Source organism: Lissotriton helveticus, chromosome 2_1 (assembly GCF_964261635.1).
Source record: "Lissotriton helveticus chromosome 2_1, aLisHel1.1, whole genome shotgun sequence".
NCBI classification, from domain to species: Eukaryota; Metazoa; Chordata; class Amphibia; order Caudata; family Salamandridae; genus Lissotriton; species Lissotriton helveticus.
This window is the reverse complement of record NC_136059.1, coordinates 390,403,870-390,430,728: the sequence shown is the minus strand read 5'-3', so window position 1 is coordinate 390,430,728 and position 26,859 is coordinate 390,403,870. Positions and strand designations below refer to the sequence as shown.

The 26,859-nt window shown below is 46.0% G+C and overlaps 1 long non-coding RNA gene across 2 annotated transcripts in view; it reads right to left on the bottom strand.

Moving 5' to 3' along the window:
- LOC144819360 (uncharacterized) overlaps positions 1-26,859 on the bottom strand; it is a 347,175-nt gene that overhangs the window by 123,801 nt on the left and 196,515 nt on the right. For both annotated transcript variants that reach the window (XR_013607314.1, XR_013607315.1), the window contains exons 4-5: positions 6,089-6,207; positions 2,739-2,836 (exon numbers count right to left, since the gene is read on the bottom strand). This is a non-coding gene — a long non-coding RNA (uncharacterized LOC144819360). The remainder of the gene's footprint in view (positions 1-2,738; positions 2,837-6,088; positions 6,208-26,859) is intronic.

The following is a 26,859-nucleotide window of genomic DNA, read 5'->3' as shown; positions in this document are numbered from 1 at the left end:
CTTAATTGTGATTCACAATTTGCGAATCGCAATTAAGGAAAACCCTTCCCATTGATTCCTGTGGGCCAAGAGGCCCATAGGAATCAATGGGAAGGCATTTACAATTTTGCGATTTTCAATTTGCGAATTGCAAATTGAAAATGCAATTTCAAGGGTGCGGGGGGGGGCCAAAGAACCCCTCCGTGCACCCCTGAAATTAAACTTGAGTGCAATTTACACACAACATTTCCCAAGGACATCTGTGTGTGTAAAATGCAACTTTCAAAAATGCATTTTAGTGCATGTTTTAAGATTTTCGGTAAATTAGCATGAGGTTCAACCTCATGCTAATTTAACACTTCCAAACAGGAAAATCGCAATTTAAAAATGATCATGCATTGCATTTAAGAAATCTGAAATTGCGATTTCTTAAATGCAATCGCAATTTTAGAAATCGCAACATGATTGCGATTCCTAAAATTGCGAAATACATGATGCATTCCAATTTTGATAATTGCATTCGCAAACGGCCGAAAATTGCGATTCGCACCGTTTGCGAATGCAATTACCGTTGATGCATGTGCCCGTAAAAGCCTAATCTATTATTCAGCACTTACATGTTCTGTCCTGACTACCACTAGGACCAGTTGTCTGCTCGTAATGTCCCACATACCCGATCCTCTGCTAAGACTGCACTGCAGTACTTTGCGCGCCAGTGCTTGCCTTTCCCTCCAACACAAACACCTGCTGCATGCTCAGTCTCACAGAAATGAATTCGGAGCTGCCGCCGGCGCTGTGTACACAAATCTTCCACAGCTCACTCCCCCAGCTTCCATTGCCCAACCAGGAGGCTTAAACAGAAACAGTGACGCAACATGAAGGGAGTGCCTTGGCTGTTGTTGCCACCCCCTTCACGTTGTCGATGTAGGGCAGCCCTGTCCCTTTGTATGTAGTTCAACGGCACTGTGCTGAAAAACCCCTGGGCTACAGCATAAGCGCCCAATTTAAAAGCTATTCATTACTGCCTCGTCCTGCCACACCCATCATGGTAACATCACTCTCCTCCTTGTGTGTGCATCGAGGGCGAGCAATAGCCCTCGCCCCCGGCCAACACATGTGCAGGAGGACTTGTCTCACTCTGACCTCGTCCTCAGCCCCTCCTTTACAAAACAAAAACCTTGAAATTGCACGAAGCAGTGAGCGCTAAGCGGGGCGCTTTAGAGCTGCTGCTCCACTTGGTGTTAATTTCTCTCTTTCTTCTCCCGGCCACTGGTAGGGCAACACCGCTTTCGCCCATTAAGGCCAGTCGCCACTGGTCCTATTACGAACAACCACGGGTCAGGAAAAATAAGGGAGGAAGAAGCAAAAAGTTTGGGGATAACCCTGCAAAAAGGGCCATTTCCAACAAAGACCAACTGGCTTTCATTAAAAAATGGCTTCTATAAATGCAGTTCCTGCAGAGCATGCAAATTCGGTAGCATTACATTTCAATACATATCTGCTTTTGGAAACAAGGTTATCCTGCCTAAGGGAATCGATAATTGCAGAACAGAATTCGCAGTTTACGTCCTGACGTGCACTTGTGGACTACAATATGCCAGTAGTATTAAGTTACAAGTGCACGTAAGAGTCCTGCAACACTTGAGGGCGATAGTCAACTCTGACCCCACTTAGCCCGGAGCCATGCTCTTCAAACTGGTCCATAACAATGATCTTAGTTGCCTCAAATACTTTGTAATTGGGGCACTGCCTCCGCTGAGGAGAGGTGGCAACAGGGAGAAAATCATTAGACGATTGGAGTCCAAGTACATATTGGAATTGGACTCTAAGGCACCCAATGGGCTCAAAAGCGGTGAAGATCTACTTAACATCCTTTAAATAGTGGTCCCACAGCTCTCTATAACCTTGCTGTTAGAACACACTGCACATGGTCTCCATTGTTTTTAGAACTTTGGTTCAAGATGCATATATGAGATGCTTTTGTGTTCATTATTCGCATATGATATGAGTTTGTAGGGTTTGTTTCATATACCACTTATCAGTATGATGGCTTTGTGGATACATGTGTTACTTATAAAGTATGGATTTAGGTCCTTAATTTAGATGCAATCATTTAGCAGTTGGGATTAGCCACAGGGTTAAAAAGTCTACTTATATAAAACTGCTATTTTCTCCCACCCTGGAAGTAGACAGGGTTTTTATCATCTTGCACTTAGCACTTTAAGACCCACTGTGACACTTTAGTGTATTTGCACTTTATACACGGTCTTTTCTAGCCTGTGTCGGTAATATGGGTAACTAGACAGTATATCATTATCATTCTCTTCCACTAATGAATTGATTTGGGATGGATCTTGTTCTTTTTACTAAAGAGACCTTATATCTTCGCTTTATGGCAGCTAATTCAATCTACAGGTTGCAGCACCTTAGCCAGTATGACTAATGCATTATGTTCAATATTACTCCTGAGGGATGGCGTAATACTGGATTGTATGGATGTATTATGCATGCATATATTAAACTGCTGCTCTAACGTTATGCATTGAAGCCGTATATCAACAGTATGTTAAAATAAGATCCATTGTTAATATTTTACACATTTTAAATTTTGAATTTTAAAAATGCTTTTTTGAAATTTACAGTCTAGATTGTAATTTATATTGTACATTTGCTATGCCTGCATTCTACTGACAATATTAGTTGTATGTGGATTTTCGTATATCAAGGTGAATTAGTCTGTTTTTCATGATTATACTTACCAAGTATCACATGGTGTTTAAAATAGTGTTTCCTGTGTCGCTCCTGATTATGTGATCAAGGCCGCTCATGGTGGCCGAAACGAGTCATATCTTCATATCTGCAATAAATTCAATCTGATTAAGCACACATCCTGGAGTCCGTGCCCCCTTGATGGCGTTTTAAGGATATTTATTTCAGAAACAAACACGTTTCGGCGGTCTGCCTTCCTCGGTGTTACCGACACAGCGCAGACAGCCGTCTTTTCAACAATCGAAAACGGACTAGACAAAATGCGTTTAGAATGAGCACCATCTTGTAGTGTGTAATGTGTTGATTTCATTCACATCCCATTGCGGTATGATCCAAATCACAGTCAATTTTATCTTAAAAATCATTGCATGTTGAAAGCTTACTAGAACAATACCATGATGCTCATGATATACTTTCGATTATTGAAGAGACCACTTATCACCACTATGAAATATGTTATACATTGATCCTGCTGTATATCGACTAAGCAACCTTGTGACATCCTACTTCATAAAAATCTAGCCGTGGATCGGCAAAAGTCCCTTTCATTTCGAATCATTATTAATACACATTTCATTTTCTCAGGCACACAAGATTCCAATCTCAGGGGAACTTCTTCACATTAACTATACATTTATGAATGGATCATACACCCAAATGTGATGCTAATTCCTCGCCACTATTCAGGCCTTTAGGAAATTTTGTTTGTCAATCTATGATATAGCGCAATTCTAGCCTTCACAGTTTTTTAAGTCTGTCTCCAACTCTTATACTCTCGGCTACGTAATCCAAACCATAGTATTGTAGCACATTTCTATTACTAGAGTGTTTTTCTGCGTCATTCCTTGCTACCGGGTACGATGCATCATTTTTGGCAAACGCCCTCGGATGTTCCAGTATTCTGATTTTGAGAGGATGAATAGTACTGCCGATGTAGCAAAGGCCACAAGGACATGTTAAACAGTAAACTGCATACGATGTACTGCAGGTCAGAAATTTAGTTATAGGTCTTTTCATTCTTATATCAAAATTGGCTAACAACATAAGCATGAAGCAAATCAACTTTTAGGTAAAAGCTAACTGAATTTACAATTTGTTTGCTGCTTGCTCACTTGGCTTATATTGTTTGTGGCTAATGGATTGTCATAAAGGGTATGCACAACTGTCATGGGGGTGGGAAATGAGGGTATAATAGAAATAAACCCAGAGAAAAAGAGAAGAAAAAAAGAGTACGAGTGTGAACCCAAGATACAGAGCAGTTCATTTGTAGAAGAAGTGTGGCAGCGGGGACAATAGTCAGGAGTACCAGGCACTAATGGACAGTCCCATCAAGGATGAATATGTGAGAAAAACAAACCCTCTGATTTAGCTGGCCAACACCTTCATAAGCCCTTCTGGGTGGTGTCTGAAAGGTTCGTAAAACGCAAGGGGATTTTTGGGTGTGAGTGAATGATACCATCCACTCCCACTCCAAACAACATAAGTTAAAAGAAATATAATTGGGGGGTACCCTATCATGTTTTCCATTTCCTTTCCTACCTTCATCCACAGGATGAGTTTCGGGCACAGAGCCTGCAGACCTTTTCCCCTGTACCAGCGAGTGAGTGGATAATAAAAAATTTGTGATTGGGCCAGACAATTTAAACGTAGCAAGCCCTCACCAGAACAGAGTCCCGCCCATTTTATGTACCAACAATATGGTAAACACATATGCAAATATTTAAGAGAGTGGGTGGGGCTCACTCATGAGGACTGGAAGAATTCCTTTCTGGAGCACGGTACCTTCGACATAGAAAGATTAGCTAATTTGACTTAAAGACCCCAAAATTAGAATATATGTTGAATAGTGGCTGCACTGAAGATGCACATAATTCTATACATGAATCCCAAGACACGAGTATAACGATGCTCCGGAGAAGCTAGAATATCAAATTAGCCACCTCCCACACAGAGTCAGGGCTTCTACTCCATCTGGTGTGCTACCTTCATTTCTATTCCTCCACTTTATTGAGCAATAGGAAAGAAGAAAGAGAGCGGGAACTCAAAGGAGGAGGATCTGTTGGACATGTTCCCAATGCAGGCCAATGGGGCTTGGGGTGCAACTGGTGTTTGGCACTAGGAAATGATGCAGCGCCTGTGGGTCTGCCGGAAACTAGAGCACAAGGAAGTAACATGCAAGCGAGTGCTGCAATGGAATTTACTGGCAGTGTAACAACCAGTTCTGAGGCCGATTCCACTACTGTGAATTCGTCTAGAGCACACACGTATTCTGCCCCGTGGCATAGGGACCAACAAAAACAGAATACTGCAATCGCCATTGAGAGCTGGAGAAAGACCGCAGGATGGCTGTCTAGAAGGTGTTCCCCTTCTCCCAATCCAGGTATTGCCAATGAGGCAAGTCCATTGGCTACCCTGCTTCTCCTTTGAGGAACTATCCAGCAGTCGTGGATAGAGGTGTGGGCCACTTTTCTTGGGACCTCTCTGATTTAACGAGAATAATGAAAACATTCCTCAGCATTCATGAAAATACAACTTAGTTTTGGGAAGAACTGCAGAGTGTGTATAGACCCAACTTTACAGATGTGAATCAGTTATTGGGGTTGATAGTGTTGAGTGAGGTAAGGGAAAGACTGGGGGAGAATGCATAGTGTATCAGTCGAGGAGAATATATACTTACTTTAACCACTTGACTTCTGGTTTTTCCTCCCCACCCCCTCAGCTCTTTTTTGGATGTTTGGGGCAGTTCACACTTAATCCTTCGTAACTGTTATTCACAAATGGTATTGACACTAAAGTTGCGTCATTTTTTCCCACATTTTGGGGATTCTAAAGATACCAGGTTTGTGGATCCCCTGAAGGGAACCTGGAAATTAGCCAAAGTATTGCTAAACTTTGTGGATTTTTCGAGAAAGTGCAAGAAAGTGCTGGCTTGTCATTCTGAAAATGGCCCTGTGTAAAGGTTTCTCGGTCTAAGATCACCAACTTCCCAGCTTTAAGGAACAAGCACACTTGCTCAAAAAGTCTACCTCAGTTTTTCCATTTTTCTAGCTGGTAGTTGATTTTTCCTATTTTTTGTGGTTTCAGTCTACATGTAGTTTATGAAAATAGGTCATAAATGCCAGAAAGCTATAATTTTTTAAAACCAGACAAAGAGTTGATTTCAACAAGGGGTTGTTTATGTAGGTTTCTCACATTGAAATTAAAAATTATGAAAATCAGTGGGGGAAAATAGCAATTAGTGAAATTGTTATCTGCAGTTTTTTGCATTCATGGTGAATTTACAAAAGTAGCATACAATCTGTTATGTCCATAAGACTGTTCTGGTTGCAGGGATAGATACCGTTTGTTGGTTGCTGGGTCTGGTGGCTCAGTGGACTAATGAATCCACTACAGGAGCCTGTGTTCGACCTCATGGTCACAGGTTCAAATCCTGGCGGGTCCACTCAGCCTTTCATCCACCTGAAATCGATAAAATGAGTACCATTGAGTTGGGTAATAATATACATCTGTTATTCAGCGCCAAGATACCGCGGGTGAACTTGCGCTTTACCAAATACACGTTATGTTTACAAATCCACATTGTCTTAAAACAAGCGATACCTAGAGCCAACAGCCAAACAGCAGCTTGCCTAGCCAACAGCTGAACAGCCTTGCTCAAGTGGTGGCTTGTGATGTCTAAAAGTGGTGAGGTGTAAAAGTCATCCTCGAGTGAGCAAAGGGAGTGACACCAACTGACCGAAGGGAGTTAGTTTACCGCTGGATAGCCTAACCTCTCGCAAGGATACGGTCTCTTTGGATGTCACACACTACACAGCTCTAAAGTCCCCGATGGCAATGGGCCTGGTGTGCATTATGCGTCACAGATGGTCGCACCCATGGTAACTGTAAACATGTTTATATTGTGTGCACACTGGTCGAGTAAGTGTGCTTGTAAGAAGAAATCCTGAATCTAGGACAGCTTTAAACTGCTTGTCTATGTCAAACTGCCCAATTCCCCTTACTGTTTTTTGACTCAGCTCGTAATTATAATTAATTGCGGTCTGCGGGCCCATCTCTGCTGTATCTATCTTGAAAAATAAGTACTGCGGCCACAGGTGACTTACTTGTCGGCAGTGTCAGGTGCGCACAACACACAGCTCAAGCGCCAGCATGGACTTCTTTAGCCTGTATCTTGGCACAGGATAATAAAAAAAATGGGAATCATTGTGCACTTTAAAATAAAGCTGCCCCACAATTGGCCATGTTGTATTTTGTTCTTAACCCTGCGCTGTCTGGCTCTTCTGTGCCAGAGCTTAGAGGCTGCTTTGCACTAATGAGCCAACGTAGACATAGCTATTTTGATATTTATGATGTTAAATATCATGAGAGCTGCCCCAGGATTGGATAAACAAGGCAACAAAGCACCCCAGTGTGGATACAGAATGCTGCTTTAGCTAGCTCAGCCCTCTAAGCATAGTGAATTTGTACTGAAAAGCCTGAAGTACGCATGTCTGGCTGGCCGATTCCAGAGACCAGTCAAGTTTGTCATGCGATCTTTAATTACATTGTTCCGGAGGTATTAATTACAAAAGTCACTCCCCCGCCTTAACTGTTGGCATGTGACACCAATGAAAGTACATGTAGCAGTACAAAGCCTCACCAAACTGGTTTTCAAATATATAACAGAGAGGAAAATAAAGAATTAAAACTGATTTATGTTCAAAGAAGGTGGCAGCTCAAAGTAGTGGGGAAATGCTCTTTCATCCCTATGGAGGAACGGATGCTGCTTTGTGCCTGGGACACAAAAGGCACCGAAACGCCACATGGAGATATTACAATTTCTTGTATTTTTTTAAAATCTGTTTTGGCAATGGGGTAGCTGCGGTATTCGGGCCATATTGACTTTGGATGGGCACTGATTTGATCCATTCCTGTCAAGGGGGCTAGGTCCATCCACACAAGAAAGGTACTATTTGTATCAAGAAATGTGTGGGAATGCTGGGTAATAGGAATTTTGTGAACCCTCACATATTCTGAAACTTTCCCTTACAGATATATGAGGAAAATGTATGATTTTTGCCACAGATTGAATTTTGCATGGCTTCTGTAGTAAGAAAAGATAGTGGAACCCATGCACGTCGTAGCACACTGGACTCCCCTGAGTGTCTAGTTTTTAGAAATGCAGAGGCTGGCTAGGGTTCCCTCGTTACTGCTGACCCTCAGCCCGAATAGAGCAGCCATTCCACAAGGCTCTTCTGGCCGATGTGTCAAAACTATGTACAAAATAATCCAGACTTCCTTCCACTCGCCAAGGGGCTGGGAATAGGAATGCTGTATGTCCCAGTGGGCAGAGAGACTGTTGCAACTTTCTATGTGGGGGTACGACCAGATGTATGGGTAGGCTGAACTTATCCCATATGTTTTCCCTAAAAATCTATATATCTATATCCATCTCTGAGCGGGATGAACTCACCTCATTTTTTTCCTACAACTTTATCAACAGCCAGCCAGACAGACAGACAGATAGGCAGGCAGGCAGACAGACAGGCAGATAGATTGATCGATCGATCCCTGGTGTCTAGTGGGCTTTCTGCTTGACAGAGTAAACTCGCCAATCCACTGCCAGGGGGCCAGACTGTGTGTGTCCTTTCTGGGGTTTAGGCATGGCCTGATGATAATACTGCTTCTTTTTATTTTGGGCCTATGTGTTTCTGGTGTCTACTGGGGTTTCTGCCTCCCCTGGGGGGTGGGTTGGGCAGATTGAGAGTAACCCCCTCCCCAATCTGGCCCCAGGGATGCAGAGAGACTGTTACACCTGTTCTTGCATAGGGGCATTGCCCGTTGCTTGGGTCAACTGCTCCATCCAATTGTTTGTTCTAATAAAACATTCCCTGGTGTCTATTGGACTCTCTTCCACATGGAGGAAAATTGGACTTTAAACCCCCATATCCACTGCCAGAATAGCAAAAAGGATAAAAAGCATGGGCAGGGCCCTCACCTGTTTTGTTTAAGGTTCTCAAACTTTTCCTGGGGTCTAGTGGGCTTTGTGCCCCCCTGTGGCAGAGAACTCCATCTGTTCCCCAAAGGGGGGGACAAAAAGACAGTAGTACCTGGGAGAGGAGGGGGAGCACTAGGCTAATGCTGAGGGCCGTCCCCACAAAACGAAATCCCTGATGTCTGGGGTAGATCCCTACATGGGGATCATCCTCCTTAGGTGATCCACAAGCGAGATATCATCAGAACTTTTTCCAGCACCAACGATACCACTCCCATCAAAATTGGTGCTCGAGGGCTTAGACATGCCCCCAAGCACCAATGAAAGTAGGCATAAAATGAACCAATCCACTCATTTCACTTTCACTTTTAAGTTAATGATGTCAGCCTGCCAATCACACAGTTTATCATTCTGAAAAAAATAAAAATGCTTCAGGCTGCTGGAGAAGAGCTTCCTTAGCAGCCCGACCTAAAATTAAAATAGGGAATGGCTCTGGTGGCAGCACTAGAGGGGTTCCTTGGCCTGTAAGCTTTGACATGACCTCCAATTGTAACAGCCCCTGGCTAAGAGTGCATTTGATGTGGAGGTTATGTCAAAAGTGTCCAAGCATTTTTTTTTAAGTATAGGTCAGTTTCAATTTAGCCTAGTCTGAAACTATGATATTGTAACTGATACATTTCCTCGTAGGCAATCGGGGTTGGGTGTTTGTGGTTTTTTAATGTAGTTTTGGATAGGCCAGTAGATCCCTGAGATGAGGTTACATGCATTCTATAGTATGATCTGATTCTGATATGAAGCTCTCTTTGTTTTAGGATCCATGCACCTTATCAGTTTACATGAAAAAAGTTTAAACTACCTGGGTCAAGGGAGCACTTGGGTGGTGAGTATTTTTAAATGGTGTTAATTGTTCACGTTTTTAGCTTGAAATGAAGATTTAATATGGGACAGCTTGAATATGTTGACATGAGCTGTCACTCAGTAAGGAGAGAAAATGAAGTACTACGATGCCACATTAGGTGTAAAAGGTGTGCATGAGTCTGATCTAACATTTGGTTGACAGCAATCGGAGGTGCAAAATCCCCCTTGGAGCAGAATGAGCGTATGTGCAAAACCATAGTTAAGTTCAAGAAAGTGTTATAGGTACAAAATCACTCTTGGTGAAAACTAAGCATGATTGTGGTATCACATTTAGTAGCATAATCTTATTTAAGCCCTTGGTGCATCTGTTAAGAAAGTAAAGTAGATAGTGACCACTGGCTCTCAATACCAACCATCCTTCTTCCTATGGAGCAACTTCCTAGGCTGATGCAACTCCGGTCCCTTACAAGCTGCAGTCTGGGGAAAAACAAGCACAGAAGAAATATACAAAGAAAACACACTGGTGACTGGTACTGCTGACAGGAGTTCCATATATGGAACTTAAGAGACACGGAAATCTGAGCATGAGGAAACGTAGGTACTTTGCTGTGCAGGATGAGTACTCAAAACAGGGTCAGATAAGTACATAATTCAATTAGCACAATGCTAGACAGCATGGACCTTCAGTATAACTACAAATTAATACTAATCTGAGCATGAGGAGACGTAGGTTCGTTGCTGCGCAGGATGAGTACCCAAAACAGGGTCAGATAAGTACACAATTTAATGAACACTATGCTAGACAGCATAGACCTTCAGTATAACTACAAATTAATACTAGCGAGAATGTAATTGGCTACCACTGCTGCATTCGGAGAGATGAGTGAAGCCTGAGTAATAGCAAATTGCTCCCAGATAGTCTGTTGGTGCTATGCCATCCGAACTATCAGACTGGACAAGCCCATGGATGCAAGGACACTTGGGGAAACCAGAATTAAGGCGAAAAACAATAAAAGTTAGGATGCAAAAGCTGGTGCAGCCTGATGACAAGGAGAAGGCCACCATTGCTGTTGCTATGCACCTTACTGTTGGTGACACCAGCTGTTATGCTCTAACTTCTATTCTTCTCTCACAAGTGCACTTGCTCTCCTGCTGTCTCTGCTGGCACCCACCGAGAAGCAGTCTTTGCACACCTCCAGCAAATTTGTTCCTTTGCCCAGGCACCAACCCCACATCTTTCATTTCATCAACGCCTACCTTCCCGTCCCAAAATAAGTTACCATCTTAATTCATCTAAGTTATGTGGTGTTTAGGGTCATGAACATCTACAGTAGGGTGAAAACACTTTTAGGCACAAAAACACACGTAGGCCCTAAAACAATTAGCAACATAATTCACATGTGGTGCAAAAAGAAAGCTACTTTCACAATAATTGTTGTGCCAAATCAAGAAAGGTATTGTGTAAAATCACTCAGTAAGGAATGAAAATGTGATAATACTATGTCACTTCAAGTGTGAAAGGTGTTAGTCAATGTGACCTTGTACTTTATTGACAGCATACTTGAAAATATGCCACTCAAAAGACAAGTCGAGATACAGCTTTAATGGCCCTCAAGGATGATAAGTGTGGCTCAAATCCACCCGAGTGACTTACCACACTCACCTATAATTACCAAGTAATAAGTCAGCCGGACAGTGGAGAAGAATAAACAGGGTATTTTATTAGGCCACAAACTTCCATATGAGAGGGCCCTGTCCGACCTCAGCCCTAAGAGTGCGCCGAGAGGACTGCCTCATCTCATCACAGCAATACATTATAACAGGATACAGTAGGATAAAACACGCCCATACTGGAAAAGTACTGGACCCCTGAAAGAGCGAACAATGGCCTCACACAAGAAGCATCTGCACCTGCGATGGCAACATTGCTTATCTCGGCCCAAGGCCACGGAGCCAGGCCTCAGCGTCTCCAGCACATGGGAACATCGCAGATAAGGAATTTGCGCTCATGGTTTCTTCTATTCCTACGGGAGGGGTGAGCGAGTGCGACTCGCACACAGAGAGAAGCATTCCAAAATGGTGGCACACAGGCTAAGCTAAGAAAACTAAATAATGTCACACGCATAAATGAATAATGAAATGGAGAATATAAAAGTAAATGCATAAATGAATATATCATTGGTTAGACACATTATGCTAACTCATAAACGTAAGTGTAAGTGGGCGGGGCATCGGAAAATGAAACCTATCAGACCCTCCTTTTAGCAGAATGTGGCTAACATGAGTGTAGCCTTTATTAGCTAAAAAGGTAGGGCCTTAACACAAAATGCTAGGGACGGGCAACATATCAATCGAAAATATCATCATCAATAAGCATTAACCAATGGATATCATGAAGCTGTACATCATCAGAAACAGGATATTGGCGTGTTGGTCTCCGAGGAGCTCGTAAATTGCTAGCACACATGGAGCAACAAGGGGGAAGGCAATAAACGCATAAGCAACAGGTCAACAATATACCCAGAACCCCCACAACACCCATCAAAATCTTCCAGCCCCAGGAGGAGAAAACGCTCCACAACCACGTCTTTAGTGATCAAGTGCCCGTATCTTGATGAAGTTCAGCTGCCAATCTATGGAGTTTCTGTACTGCTAAGTTAACAGTCGGGACCGAGTCAGGAATATATACACAACAAGATGTCCCGATGACGCGGCAAGCTCCACCCCTATCTGCAAGGATGACGTCGAGCACCATCCTATTCTGGATCGTAAATAATCTCATAGACTGCATCTCAATGGACATATTAGCCGCAATATCCGCCTCCATATTTACTACCTTTTCCATCACCCATGACAGTCTCCGAATAGCTCTACTGTTAAAGATAGGGCCCCAGAACGGCAGTAAACCCTTAGAGAAATCCGTCCATTGTTGCAAAGAGGTGTCAGTCTGATCTACATCCTCAACTTGGAGTGCCCTCCTTTTACGCTGTCCAGGCATTATAGCGAACCGCCGATGAGTCTTATGATAATCTGAGGGTGCTACATAAACAGGGGGAAGTAACTAGGCCAGATAGCAGACCCCACCCCAACCCTCAGGCAACCACAAGTAACCATTTCCCCCACATACAAAGTAAATATTCGGGGGAGTTATTAAAGAAGGACTAAGGGGCAGACAAATTGATGCAGTCACATTACAGGAAGTGTCCCCCACCTTCATAGGACCCCTCCCTAGGATACAGAAAAAGGGTGGATGTCTATAGGCTAGGGAAGAGTTCAACTGTAGAAAACTCTCCCTCACTTTGTCAGTGTCGTTGGGTGTCACAAATCGTTCTACCTTCCTCGAGCATGTTTCCAAAAATGTCTGATCAAAACGTCCGTCAGTAAACAACCGTCCAAGGGAAGATGTGGGCATAGGGCGTACTCTCATTGTCAACGTCGATCCTGTACCAGGTAATCGGGGTCCAAGAAATCAGGCTGCTGAAAGAATTTAACCATGCCAATTAGAGTGTACCAACCCACACAACTATTCACAGGTGTTAAAGGAAGTGCCAGCAATCTATCCTTTTTATATGCAGCCGAGGGGAGCAACCCACAGACCCAACAATCTGTCACATTATACACGGCATGAGCATGATGTAGAGTCTTAATAAAAACATTATCTCGAAAGCCCTTCCGCATGCATTGTTCACCATAATCAACAGTAACCATATTATGTTCAGGCAAGGCGGAAGGGGTAGGAATGAATTTGTGGACAGGGTAAGCTTCATCAAGGAAAAACAGTATCCCAAGAATTATCAGAAATACAATGATCAATGTCACTATGACCACCACTTTCCCTTTCCATGATAGAGCAAGCCATGGAGAATCTGGTTCTGGTCTACGAGGAGCTGCAAAGGGTTGCTCCTCCTCAGGGATGGGACGACCAAAGGGATACATATTTCCCTAACTAAAAGTCCAAAACTAAACTAAAAGGTACTCGAAGAGTCTCAGTCACTCTGAATCCGGCCAGAGGGGTTCTTCACCCTCAAAAGGGATCTTCTCCCTGTGTCCGTTAAAGCCTCACAGGTAGACTTCTACTGTTCGTTCCCTTATCCCACGACGGAGTCACACAGCCTTTGCAACTCAGGAGCACTAAATCTGGGCCCAGACGCAATCCTTGTGTCCCATTCGACAATGTCTCGACAGCGCACCAGGGCTCTTACCAGCAGTCCATCCCTAGCACCTAACTATTCTACAACACAGTCCTCATCTAATCCCTATCTCAGCCCTTCTTCCAGTGCTCAGTACTTTTTCTTCTCCTTTCTGGGCCGCAAATTATAACGAGTGCCCCCTCGCACCTCTGGATCTGTGAACAGAATGGGGGGCTCAGTGGCAGAAGGCGTATTCTTTGACGTTTGCTCACTGTGATCAGAAGAGGCCTCACCACTTGCAATCAGAGCTGGCCTCTTAGCTCTTTGATCCGGCTTCTCACCCCTCAATGAAGCATCCGAGAAGGGTAGGTACCGAGGAACCGTCTCACACTCTTGGTCAGCGTTGCCTCCTCTCACCCATTATCATATGGCAGCGGTAGGGGGATGCGTTTGACATGCGAGGCATGCGTCCACGCCTTTCGACCCTGGATCTGAAGTGCGGTGCGGGTGGTCAGAAGCACCTGCCTCGGTTCTGACCACCTGGGTTCCAAGCAGGACTTCCTCTGGTACTTCTTCACGACAACCCAGTCCCCGGGTTGTATGGTGCGGCCTGGCCCCTCTGGCAGCAGCTTCAGGGTGTCTGCTACCTGCTGATGAATAGAACGGAGATCTTTAGTCAAAGCATACAGGTAATCTATCAATAAAGGATATTCAATCCCGGAGAAACATTTTGGTCTAGGGACACCCCACATGTTGGCGGGGCGGCCAAAAATAACCTCGTGAGGTGAGACACCTGTCTTGTAGTTGACTGTCACTCTAGTGGAAAGCAATGCTAGGGGAAGTGCATCTGGCCAACGCAACCCTGTACTCTCTTGTATCTTGGCCATTTTCAATTTAAGTGTCCCATTGAACCTTTCAACCAAACCCGCAGACTGGGGGTGCTGTGCTGCGTGGAACTTTTGGGAGATCTGCAGCCCCTTACATATCTGTTTCATTAATTCAGCATTAAAAGACGTGCCATTATCGTTCCAGATCACCCGGGGCAATCCGTAGCGGGAGAAATACTCCTTGATCAACATCTTAGCTGTGGAAATAGCTGTGCAATCCTTAGTTGGGAAAGCCTCCACCCACCTACTAAAAGAACACACCACCACGAGGACATATTTGAGGTTGCTGACCCTTTCCATTTCAATATAGTCCATCTGAATCACTTCAAAAGGGAAGGAAGGAGGGGCAAAGTTACCAACTGGAACAGGTGTTCCCTTTCCCGGATTATGTCTTAAACAAACCGTGCACTGTTACACCAAATGCGTTGCTACCTTGGAAATGGTCTTATTGCTCCACACTGGATCTAACAATTTACATATCCCTCTTGCACTAATGTGTGCTGGCCCATGAGCCATCGTCACCACTGGGAGGACATATGCATCTGGGAGTAACCATCGTCTTTTGTCTGTCATATCCGTCCAACACTCATCCGAGTCCAACCACCCCACACCATCCTTCCATGTCCTCATCTCGTCGTCAGTTGCTTTTTCCTGTATGTTCCGCACACTCTGTACAGTATTCGCAAACATATTAACGTCTGGTACCCATCTAGCTGGTCCTCCACAAACATTCGTGGGAGTTTCATTCTCGCTGTCTCCTTAGCTGTCTGATCTGCAAATGCGTTCCACCAACACTTTGTGCGCACTACATTTAATCACTGCCAGTCATCTGGGAAGCGTCAATGCTGTCAATAGTCGTAGTATCAATGGACCATTCTGAATCCTTTGTCCGTGTGATGTCAAAATTCCCCTCTCCGCCCACAGTCGCCTGTAACTATGAGCCACGCGAAGGCGTATTGGCTGTCAGTGTAAATATTCACGTCCAGTCCTTCACTCAATTCACACGCACGCATCAATGCTATTATTTCTGCAGCTTGGGCTGAGTGGTACGGGATCCTAGAAGTCTCCACCACTGTTTTCAACGTCGTGACTGCATATGCTGCAGTTGAGGTACCATCCGCAAGTTTAAAACAGGAACCATCAACATACAGCTCCCCGTCAGGATCATCTAGGGGGTGTCTGTCAAATCTATCCTTCCCTTTGTCTCCTTCTCTGTCCGAAACAAACAATCATGGACTTCATCGTCCTTTTCATCTGAAGGGATAGATATCAACGTGGCCGGGTTCAGTGTGGCACATCGTTTAATCGTCACATGGGGTGCAAATAATGTCATCTCATAACCAGTAAGACGAGCACTTGTTAAATGCTGCGTCTGCGTTCTGTTCAGTAGAATATCCACAGCGTGCGGTACCATCACTGTGAGTTCTGAACCCAACACGAGCCCTGCCGATTGTCTTATTGAGACTGCAGCAGCCGCTGTAGCCCCTAGACAGCTCGGCAACGCTCTCACCACATTGTCAAGCATAGCAGAAAAGTAAGCACACGGTCTTTGTTTCCCTCCGAAACATTGAGTTAGGACAGACAACGCGCATCCTTCCGCCTCATGTACATAAAGCACAAAAGGCTTCTGGTAATCAGGGGTTCCCAAAACAGGCGCAGAACACAAAGCTGTTTTTAGTAACTCAAACGCTTCTTGACATGCCGGAGTCCAGGGTAGGGGTTTGCGCACTTCTTTAGTAGTCAGACACAGAAGGGGTTTGGTTAGTAAGGCATAATTAGGTATCCACTGGCGACAATACGATGTTATACCCAGAAATGCGCGCACCTCTCGCTGCGTGTTAGGTACAGCCATGTTAGTTATCGCCTTGATGCGCTCCGGTGTCAACCTCCTCCCCTCCTTCGATAGGAGATGACCTAGGTAGGTTACCTCCTGTCGACAGTATTGGAATTTAGGAAGGGACACTTTATGTCCCTTGCGAGCCAAATGATGCAGTAATTTAACCGTGGCATCTGGACACCCTTCCTCGGTGTCAGATGCGATGAGAAGATCATCTACATATTGCAAAAGGACATTGCCCTTGGGTAGCACTAAGTCGTCCAATTTAGCCTTCAAAGCCTGGCTGTAAATGCTGGGCTCTCGGTATAGTCTTGGGGAATTCTACAAAATCTGAAACTTCGGCCAGCCAATTAGAATCCGAAAAGAAAACGGCTATCCGGATGCACAGGAATGCTAAAGAAAGCATTTTTTAGATCCAAAACAGAAAAATATTTGGCCGTGGGGGGTATCAGTGTCAAAATCGTGGTAATATCAGAGACCACCGTGTATTGAGGCTCAACCACCTTATTAATGTGGCGCAAATCAATCACAAATCGATAGACGTCAAGTGTACCATCGGCAGCATCGGCGGAGTGTCTTTTAAGGATCGGGAGAATAGGACTATTACAACTGTTAGAGTCTGTCTCCTCCACTACACCTGATCGTATCAAATCCTGTATTATCTGTAGCAAAGCCTTCTCTCCATCCCTAGATATCTTGTACTGGGGTATCCGTGTTCTCAGGTCCCCTGGGACCTGAGAACGTGCCACAGAACTCTTCATAGCACCCGTGTCCACCAAAAATTTCTGAGAAGACCCCAACAAATCCGCCGTCACATAGGGTCCTTGTTGATCAACATCCACAGAAACCGGTCCCATGCTCTGTCCTACGCTGTCCTAGTTATGAGAGAACCCAGTCAAGTCGTCCATAGCATATGCGTCATTGTAGTATTGTCTGTCCCTACTGGCGTCACCCTCCGTTATCTTGTACTGGGGTATCCGTGGTAACCGGGCTCCCACCTTAACCTTGATGGACACAGGAGCTATATCCATTTTTCCCACATCAGTATCACTGCTGGCCCATAGAGTCTCTGGGACTCCCACAAACTCAGCCGGGAGAGGCTCGTCTTTTGAAAAACACTGCTGCGCATGCACAACAGTAGGACCCAACGTGAGATACACACCGTCCGGAGAACAGTAAATCGTAGCATTTAATCTCTTCAATAAATCCAAACCCAACGCATTTTCACTACAATTCGAAGTCAGAAGGAAGAGGGAGTCAACAGTAAAGGGACCAATCGTAAGAGCAAGAGGCTTAGAAATGGGGCTAATCACCGGAGTACCTGAGAACCCTACGGAGATATTATTCTTGCCAGACAGAGCCGCCCCTGGGACCTGAGAACGTGCCACAGAACTCTTCATAGCACCCGTGTCCACCAAAAATTTCTGAGAAGACCCCAACAAATCCGCCGTCACATAGGGTCCTTGTTGATCAACATCCACAGAAACCGGTCCCATGCTCTGTCCTACGCTGTCCTAGTTATGAGAGAACCCAGTCAAGTCGTCCATAGCATATGCGTCATTGTAGTATTGTCTGTCCCTACTGGCGTCACCCTCCGTTTGGAAGTGTTGTCGATCCTTCTCTCCGTCAAAATAATTTCTTCCCGGTCTCCTGCCTTCATCAAACTGTCTGTCATTCCGACGAAACTCACCCCGACCTCTACCTCTGCCTGACCCAGCATTGGACCGGAGCTCCGGAAAATCTCTCCACCAATGCCCCTCCTTTTTGCAGTTCGCACACTGATTCTGCCCTAAACGCTCTTTCTTCTCTCCCCTTCCGTAACTACCTCCCCCTCGGCCCGCTACCATGGGTGGGGCTCTGCATCCCCGACCCTTCGACACCTGCTGCAGTAACACCCTTGTTTTCAAATCTTTGGCTTTCTTTTCCTGTCTGTCTTTGTTCTCGTTCTCTCTATGCTCATAGTACTGAGCCATACTCAGAATACCAGAGGGGGTAGACGTCGTCCACGTACTCTCCGACGCCTGCAACCTAGCCGGTATTTCCGGTAACAAATTTGTTACGAATCTATTAACGAAAAGTCGCAAACCTCCACCCTGAGATAGATCATGGCCACTGAAATCCATGAAAGCCTCCTCGAAACGAGTGAAAAAATCTGACACTGCTTCATCCTTCTTCTGTCTACATGCAGTCAATTTATCCCAATCCACTTTCTTTGAAAGAATAAGGGAATGCATATACTTTATTATTCGTCCTGGTAATGCTAAAATCTCAGCTTTCGGCTTCTCTCCTGGCTTCCGCTCCTTGTCCCAGTCCTTAATTTCCTCCCAAGTACCGCCCAATTCCTCCGCATGATCCGTCCCCTTTACCTGTCTCCACACATCCACCGGAACCAGTAGTTCAAAAAACAAATCTATGTCAGCTAAAGTCATGACCGTCGAGGAAGCTGCTTCCGTCAGCTCTTTGTAGTAAGCAGTCGGATTTTTTCGTGAATCGGGCAACTGAGCCTTCAAGGCTAGAACCTCGCTCCGTTTCCAAGGCGTGTATACCCACTGTTCATGGAAATGAGCATCCACACGAGCCCTAGTAATATTCTGAGTTACTGGGTCTATCACTTCAGGCACTTCAGGATGGAAAATAGGGTGTACCTCACGCATTGGGTGCACCCCAGAAAAATGGGGCTCTCCTGGCGTCGGCAACTCATTTCTGTATTCCAACAAGGACCGCAAACTCCGCAACACATCCTTAATTCCAGTATTAGCCCTATAGGCTCTATTCTTAATATCATGAAGAACCACAGGGGCCGCTCCACCATAGCCCTGTTCCCACAACGCTATTAGAGTCGTTGACATATGCCATAAAGCATGCTGCTGCATCAGGGGTTCATAATCTTTCATCGTGGACCAAATGTCTTCAAGCGAGTAAATGTTATTCCTGGCCCATTGACAACCCTGATTAGCCACTACCGTTTTCTCATCTAACCCAACAGTAGAGCGCGTAAGCAACTTCCGTACCTGAGTAAATAGCCCATTTCCCGCACCTCGAGCCGGAGTCACCAACCCACTCTGAGGGGTAGCGCTGGCAGAAACAGTAGGAAGTGCAGGAGAGGCCACCGAGGGGGCAGGTGAGCTCGCCGCCAAGAGAGAGACCAAGGGCGCGGTCAATGAAGGAGTGACAGAAGACAAGGCTTGCTCAACATCTCTCAACAAAGTAGGGGCTGAAACAGAGGAGGAGAAGGGGTTGCCAGACAAGGGAAGGGCACCCGTTTGTGGAAGTGAAACCACTGCAGAGGAAGCAGAACCTGTCAGCACGGGGTACAATGGTTGCGGGCATACGGGGGAGGGGGGCGATCATTCAAAATGTCCTCCATCTCATCTTGTTCTTCCTCTCTTACTACATAGCTTTTATTGTCTTGCAACCTATGAAGTCTGTCTGCGCGCTCAATCCGCTGCTCATTCTCTTTCTTAGTATGTTCTCTCGCCTTCTGCGCCATTCTCTGCGCGCTCTCTTCTGAGCTACCTTCTCCTCTCTTAGCTGTCGCTCCTTTACTTCCTTCTGCCACATCCTCAGGGAGTCAAACATGCTCTGGCGACTGCGCCTAGCAAATAATCTGTCTTGTAAATAATCTAATTTTGTCACATCGAAAGAACCAGTCAAGGGCCACTGCAAATCCACGTTTCCTTTCGTATATCTGTGCCACAAAGTGTTAAACAAAATCGGAGTCAGTCCATGTTTGACATACATCTCGAAATTAGGGGAGCCCTCCACTGGGGCGGGTTGGCTCTCGGCCAATGTAGTGTCTGAGGTGCCGCAACAGCACCCGAGACACCGCAGCTTACTGAAACACGGCATCTCCACTCACTCAATCACGCACCAACACAAAATTTTCAGTCGTCCTCTCACCGACTCCCAAATCACACAATCACAACGAAACGCAAACACACACACACACACGTAGTCGCACTTCTTATACGTCGAATCACTACCAAACACGTGTTACCAAAATGGGACAAGGTCTGTCGACCAAGTCCTGGGGAACCTGGACCCTACCGCAGACCGAACAGTGCACACACCGTTCCGAAATTGGGGAATACATCCGCCTCCCGAGCGGCACTACAGATCGCTGTACATTACACCACGTGAGATCCGGGACCCGTTCCCAATGAACCACACACCCTAAGGGTTCGGGTAAGTCCCAGAATCCGTCCGCAGTGAGCCGCGCCTCGACCGCAGTACCATCCAGTCGGATGACAAAACAAACTTCACCCAATCTCCACCAAGTCTGTCAGGGCGCCACTCACACCCTGAGTTCCCCGGAGCACACTAGCCCCAGGAGCACACCGGCTCCTCCAATCACCAGAGACACACCGGCCTCAGAGACACACCGGTCTCATGGAGCATCCCAGCTCTCTCAATCAACAGTCGGACCACTCACCTTCTATACGCGGTACCGACCTCTACTGTTCTCCACCGCCGGCTGCTGGGACCAACACGGTCAGCTCCAAAGTTCCGCCTTCCGGACCCCGGCGCAGGATCACGAAGCGGGACCTCTCCCGATCAGCAGGGTGGGGCAGCGCTGCGAGAACCAAGCTCGGCATCAAAGTGGGTACCCAGACCCACCGTGCCGACCAGAGGGTCCCCGGTCTTCTGCTACCCACTTACGGGTGAGAAAGATCCTTATCGCGGGGTCCCTGTTCGGGCGCCATCTGATAAGCGTGGCTCAAATCCACCCGAGTGACTTACCACACTCACCTATAATTACCAAGTAATAAGTCAGCCGGACAGTGGAGAAGAATAAACAGGGTATTTTATTAGGCCACAAACTCCCATATGAGAGGGCCCTGTCCGACCTCACCCCTAAGAGTGCGCCAAGAGGACTGCCTCATCTCATCACAGTAATACATTATAACAGGATACAGTAGGATAAAACACGCCCATACTGGAAAAGTACTGGACCCCTTAAAGAGCAAACAATGGCCTCACACAAGAAGCATCTGCACCTGCGATGGCAACATTGCTTATCTCGGCCCAAGGCCACGGAGCCAGGCCTCAGCGTCTCCAGCACATGGGAACATCGCAGATAAGGAATTTGCGCTCATGGTTTTTTCTATTCCTACGGGAGGGGTGAGCGAGTGCGACTCGCACACAGAGAGAAGCATTCCAAAATGGTGGCACACAGGCTAAGCTAAGAAAACTAAATAATGTCACACGCATAAATGAATAATGAAATGGAGAATATAAACGTAAATGCATAAATGAATATATCATTGGTTAGACACATTATGCTAACCCATAAACGTAAGTGTAAGTGGGCGGGGCATCGGAAAATAAATTCTACACTACCCGGGGCTGGACGTGTTACTCTCTTCGATTTCTAAAAGGTTTACCGTATCTGGAAACCGCCAGACTGAATATACCCGCCTAACACATTACGGGATGAATAAATAGCAACATACAGCATTGAGCCTCCGGATTAATACGGATATCAGATATGTTACAGCCATATATAATATTGCAGATCTATACCAAGAAGGAGAGCTGCATTTTCACAGCAGGGGTGTGGACTACGGAAGCAATCGCCCGTAGTTTGGAAAAATAAAGACCCATACCAGTGGAGCATCGAATTTGAAGAAACAGGGCTATATACTTTTTAACAAATACAGCTATATAAGATTACTACAAGTTAAACTCAAGAAGTACATGCTGTACTATACCGGATGAGAGATAATTTAGCGATGATTGAAAAAAATCTTTTTTAACTTTGGTCTTGATAAAGGTGGTGCGTAGCAAGCAATTCACCGAAATGCATTGACGCTTCTGTTGTATTAAATTCAAGGGACTATTTTTGGGGATTGATAATATTAGCCCAACAGTGTTTATAGATCCCAATGAATTAATCGTACATACTTCGGGAGAGAGAGTGAAGTCTCTCAGCTGCAATCCAATTACCGTGTCTTCCGTGTCCGTGTCTTCGATCGTACCGCAACAGCAGCAGCAGTGCTAGTGTGAGGAGGACGCGAGGAGGCAAAAACAGTTAACTCCTCAGCCCACAGCCTACGGCCCCAGTCCCGGCCCCTAACTCCAACACAGGCGAAGACCAAGCCGAGGGTCGGGGGGCCGCGGTCAGTCTCTACGTCCTCGCTTTTCACAGCGTCGCAGGCGGCAAGGGGCGCACCCTCTGTAAAAAGCCTGTGAAAAGCCTGAAGCTGAAGTCAAAGCGGCTCACTCGACCGTTGCTTCACTGCCGTTGCTTCACTGCCCCCCGTTGCTCTTGTGTGCTCCTGTGTGCTCCCGTGTGTGCTCCCGTGTGCTCCTGTGTGTGCTCCCGTGTGTGACCAATCCAGTGGAGGTGCTTTCCAAGTTGCTTCCCATAGTCTGCAGGGAGTCAGCGGAGCAGCGCAGAGCAGTGCAGATCAACCAGAGACAAAGATCCGGCGGTCAGAGGCACTGTGAGTTGAGCAAGCAGAGCAGCGCTAAATCAGGCAAGGTTGGGTAGGGTCGAGCAGGGAGGTACTATTTTCCCCACTCCCCCCTCCCTACTTGCTTCTTTCTCCTGCAGCTCTGACATTGCTGGTTTCCTCGCATTTCCGCACCCTTACGTCTAGCCCCAAGTGCCAAATCGACCCGGTAAACCAAACCAAAGAGTGCGGAGCCAGCAGGAACCAACAACACCACAATTTAAATTACGATTCAACCACATCACATCGCCGGTAACCGACCTTAGGGCATTCTAACCGTCTCCACTGCCTGACTGCATCTTATCTCTATTGATTTAGTAAGATCACTCCTAGCAGGCCTCAAGAGACCAGACATGTGGCTTGTAATAGGCCCGGAGGCAAAAGCCAAGCAACCAGAGCAAACAAAGCAAGGCAAGGCAAGGCAAGGCAAAGGAAAGCAAGGCAAAGGAAAACCTATCAAAAGACACAGCAAGCATAGCATTAAGCAAGCAAAGAAAGCATCAAGCACCAAGCACCTGAGCTCAGCAGCCGGAAATGCGTTCAGGAAAAACTAGAGGAGCGCCTCCACCCAAATCAAAGCATAAGGCTAAAGAGGAACTTACTGCATCCACCACAGCCCCTCTTAGCAGACCATCGTTAGCATCCGACTCACCTCGCAGTATAGATCCAAACCTGCTGTGTGAGCCAGCTTCCTTGAAACTCTTAACAGCCTCAGCTGGCACAACACAATCTGAGGCAAGTGTTGAGCTAACAGCAAATCCGAGTCAATCCATAGCATCAGCCTCGGATGCCAATTGGAAAAGAGGCACCACAGCTTCTCGTATGTCTCATACTAGGCCCCACTCGGGCCAAAACAGCAACAAACGGGCCCTGATTACTGACTTTTTAAAAATCGCTATCAAAACTACCTCGGAAAATCGACATCTCAACGACCACAAGACCCTGAACACAAATAATCTAACTCAATCTACCACGACCCCTACAAGTGAGGCCCCTATGGGCTCCTCACGTGACGGAACCACCAAAAGAAGTGAGGACAACAGGAGCGGCTGTCAGACCAACAGCTGGGTAGCCACACCCAAAACAATCACCGTAGTCCCAAGCCTTCAAACTCTATCATCGAAAGCAGTTAATTTCCCGGACCTGCACCAAAGGCCAAACCCCGTAGTAATTGAGGCACAAATTCATCATAACTTTCAGCCTTTTCAGCCTCTCTCAGCACCCCCCTGCTTGCAGCCACCACCCTCACCCTTACTCTTATTTGGCTTCCATGACCCCAAAAGCCTCTATGATGGCGCCACCACTCTTCAACCAACCTCAAACACTAAGAGTCCATTTGGCAATTTGATCACGCTATCAGGAGGCTGCCACCTCAATGCAAAAATGCCTGCCAATCTTAACACAAACAGCAGAGACAGGCATCAGTTGGAAGCTACACAACATAAAAGCCAACACCTCAGCCAATCTGAATCACTGGAGGAGTCGTTCTTTCAGTTCGAAACATACAGATCCACCCCAGCGCTGCCACTCCTTCAAACAAAGGACAACAGCATAAGGGACTTACTTTGTACACCCCCTAGAAGCCAGAGTCCGAGCGATCTGCTCCTAGCCCTCACCAGCAATATGGAACATCGCGCTCAGGCTCCCACTGCACGATCCAGCTGTTCCCCCACATCTTTTGTCTGGCCACTCCTGCTCAACACTTTAGACACAATCAGCAAAGCTATGTCCCTCCACGCAGACAAGCTTGATACCCAAGTAGATCTACTAAATATTCTAGCCACTCACGTCCAGGCGATCAAACAAAAAATACATGGCTTCAATGAGATGATCGCGAAGGTACAGCGAGACCAAGAAACAACATACCAATCGTCCCATTGCCATTGCACTCAAATCATTGACAAACTAGCCGCTGTTCCAATCTTACTGACAGACCTCCTGGGCACCACCAGGGAAGTCCTTTCAAACAAATCACTCAAGGCAGGGAATGTTCAAGAGGCCCCACGGGAAAAGGATACGGAAAACCTCAGGCTTACGGAAGGACAGACTATTGGCAGCATGGGCAATTTCAATCATTGAAAACACATCAGCACATGTGGCTACAAACGCTCATGACAACCCTAATACTTCGACCTCCCAATCTTTCGACAACTACGAACAGTCTCCAGGAAGGCTGACCAAAGCAATTAAGCCATTAACTAAGCGGGAGAAAAAATGCCTCAGAAAAGCGAGAAAACGCAAACTACCAAGTCAGTCAATTAACGTAACTACTGTCCAACAAGATCAGGGAAGGAAACAAAGCATAAAAAACGAGGTCCCAAATACTTTGGAAGCAATAAGCAACAAGGAATCCACAACCACCCCACTTGACTCCCTCACTATACTTAGCAGCCCAAACCACATCAAAACAAAACAAACTTTGCCAGACAATCTGTACAGTCTATTTAAACCTCCAACCAGGAAAGAGAACCAACACCCTAATACCTCGGTTAAGCAAATAGCAAAACACGGATCTCCGTCCAGGATTGAAATGAAAGATTTAACCACAACGTGCCCCAGAGAGGTCAATATGCCAAAGGACAATGCCTGGAAAGACTGCTGCAACCCAGAAAAAATCGACAAGCCAAGTCCAGGATGCAACGTTACCACCAACATAAAGGTCCACAAAACTCCCACACAAAACAAAACTAACGTCTCTCCGCACTTGCCCTTGATGTTCTCAGGGTTCACAGGGGGAATAATTTTAAAGAAACACGGTGCTGATTACGCGCCGCAGCATGAGACTTTTCCAAACAATAAAAAACTGGAATTCATTCCCCATTAAGTCTCAAGGGCCAACCACGACTTCCTCAACAGAAACGTTCTGTCAAAACTACTCAAGGCGCTCCCTTCTTTGAGTCACATCAAATCGAGGGACATTGAAAGTATAGCGTGCCACCAGAACGGGCATTCCGTGGACTTCCAAGAATCAACCACTGCCACGTTCACCGACTCCCTCCTTACCTAGCAAATCTGGCAGCAGAGGGTCCCTTTTGAAAAATGGGGCATTGAGTTAAAAAAAGATTGAGCCCCCACGTTACCCCAGCCCATTACACATGCCTACACATCCAGCTGGTTTGTTACAAGGCGCCAAAGGCCCAGATAACCCAAGTCCTCTCGCAGGCAAATATTCCAAGGCCAGGACAATTACAATCACCTTTCATCACCCTGAAGCCAATTAGTCCACTGGACCCCGGCACTCGAACATGCCTGGAATTTCCCAAGCCGAGGCATGAAAAAACCCACATGTTGCCACAAATTCACCCAAAGGCTACAAAATCTGCTCCTGGAACGTGTTTGGACTTGGCGTGAAACTAGAAGACCCGGACTTCATGGAGTTTATTACACAGCATAAAATACTCCTCTTCCAGGAAACTTGGCTAACAAAATCCACCCCCTTAGTAGGTTACAAGGAATTCCAGAACCATGCCATAAAGGGAACTAACCAAGGGAGAGCAAAAGGGGGCCTCTCCACCTTTGTTTCAACCAACACTTTCGGACTCGCAGTTGCCATAGTCGTTGATTCCCCCTGGTTGCTATGTGTCAAACTTGACATCTCGCCTTTCACCAGTCTTTTCATCATGAACATTTACATTCACCCTGCGCTCAAACAAAAACGGGCAAGTATTGACCATTTATTAGCCTCACTTGCCACTCTAAAACTTGCCTACCCTGACGCCAACATCATTCTGTCAGGGGACTTCAATATGACCTTACTGCAAGAAACGAACGGCACCAGTGGGCACACTCAGGCCAAAATTCGACATGACACCTTTGGCAAGAAATGCGCAGCTCACCTGTACAATCTTTCAATGTGAATGCTTAACGGTCACAGCCCGACAGATACCCCAGCAGCTTACACAAGGGGCACTCAAAAGTCAGCCTCAATTATTGACTACTCTTTCACGGACCACAACCTTTTTTCCCAGAT